The following is a 2092-nucleotide window of genomic DNA, read 5'->3' as shown; positions in this document are numbered from 1 at the left end:
GTTCACCTGTGTTTTATTGACCAGGCAAAGGCATTCGACTGTGTGGATCATAACAAACTATGGATAACACCGCGAAGAAAGGGAATTCCAGAACACTTAATTGTGCTCATGAGGAACCTTTACATAGATCAAGAGGCAGTTGTTCGGACAGAACAAGGGAATACTGATTGGTTTAAAGTCAGGAAAGGTGTGCGTCAGGGTTGTATTCTTTCACCATACCTATTCAATCTGTGTCCTGAACAAATAATACGAGAAGCTAGACTATATGAATAAGAACAGGGCATCAGAATTGCAGGAAGACTCATTAACAACCTGCATTATGCTGATGACACAACCTTCCTTGCTGAAAGTGAAGAGGACTTGAAGCACTTACTAATGAAGATCAAAGACCATAGCCTTCAGTATGGATTGCACCTCAACATAAGGAAAACAAAAATCCTCACAATTGGACCAATGAGCAACATCATGATAAACGGAGAAAAGATTGTAGTTGTCAAGGATTTCATTTTACTTGGATCCACAATCAACAGCCATGGAAGCAGCAGTCAAGAAATCAAAAGGCGCGTTGCATTGGGTAAATCTGCTGCAAAGGGCCTCTTCAAAGTGTTGAAGAGCAAAGATGTCACCTTGAAGACTCAGGTGCGCCTGACCCAAGCCATGATATTTTCAATTGCATCATATGCATATGAAAGCTGGACAATGAATAAGGAAGACCGAAGAAGAATTGATGCCTTTGAATTGTGGTGTTGGCAAAGAATGTTGAATATCCCATGGACTGCCAAAAGAACGAACAAATCTGTCTTGGAAGAAGAGCAGCCAGAATGCTCCTTAGAGGCAAGGATGGCGAGACTGCGTCTTACATACTTTGGACATGTCGTCAGGAGGGATCAGTCCCTGGAGAAGGACATCATGCTTGGCAGAGTACAGGGTCAGCGGAAAAAAGGAAGACCCTCAACGAGGTAGATGGACACAGTGGCTGCAACAATGAGCTCAAGCATAACAATGATTGTAAGGATGACTCAGGACTGGGCAGTGTTTTGCTCTGTTGTGCACAGGGTCGCTATGTGTCAGAACCAACTCAACGGCACGGAACAATGACAACAACATCCTATGGATTCACTATGCTGAGAATTGCTCAATCCCTTTCTTTCAAGGACCTTTAACTTACAGCTACATAATGTTGTAAACTAAAAACATCACAAAGGTTAGGAAAGCAAAGAGAAAGTTTTATTTGGCATATATTCAAAAAGGCAAAAGTAGGAAACGGACAACCTACTGCCAGAGCCTGCCTGCCTGAGTCCAAGGAATATTACAGAATAGGCAAGAATGGGAAAATGGACAAGCATGTTGCCACAGCCATCTCTGCCCGAGTCCAAAGAACTTTACAGAGTCATCAATACACATTAACATTACAAATGGGCAAAAGCATTGAAAGCTTCACCTTTTCACAGATTGACTAGAAACTGTGATCCTACATTTTAAATTGTCTTTCTTAACATCATTGGTACAAGTGTCAGTAATGATAGGAGGGTCTTCATTGGCCCAACAAATTTTCTGTTCATCAAATGCTAATAGAAAAAGATAAGAGTGGAAAGTCTTTTATGTTCTGGTTGATTGGTTTACGTGAAAGGTTCCCTAAAAAATATTTTCCAAGATTATTCTAGCTATTGTCTTTATACCTCAGGGCCCAGTTGATGTGTCCTTGTGAGTCCCTGTGAGCCCAGCTCCAGCCGGGTCACATTCTCTGTGCTCAAGGGCAAGGAATAATAATTCCAATATTATTTTCTAAGTCAATGTTAATCAAGAGGAAGATATAGTGGGGAACCGGTCAGATGGAGTCCTTTCCCTCAGAGAAAGTAACTTAGCAAAAATCCTTTAATTTGGGATCAACTTCCCTCCCTGCTCAGGCAAGGCCCCCACACCCTGATAATTTAACTCCAAACTATCTTGTTTCAGGTTTGGTGGTTTAGTTCAGGAAAAGTGCCCCAATAGCAGTCTTTTAAAAAGTCAAGACAATTTTGAATATTGGCTTTTTACAATATTTACAAATTCCAGGGAAAGTATTCTGTTCCAACCTGTAATACAAGTGCTA

Source organism: Elephas maximus, chromosome 2 (assembly GCF_024166365.1).
Source record: "Elephas maximus indicus isolate mEleMax1 chromosome 2, mEleMax1 primary haplotype, whole genome shotgun sequence".
Lineage (NCBI taxonomy): Eukaryota > Metazoa > Chordata > Mammalia > Proboscidea > Elephantidae > Elephas > Elephas maximus.
This window is presented reverse-complemented; position numbering follows the sequence as displayed.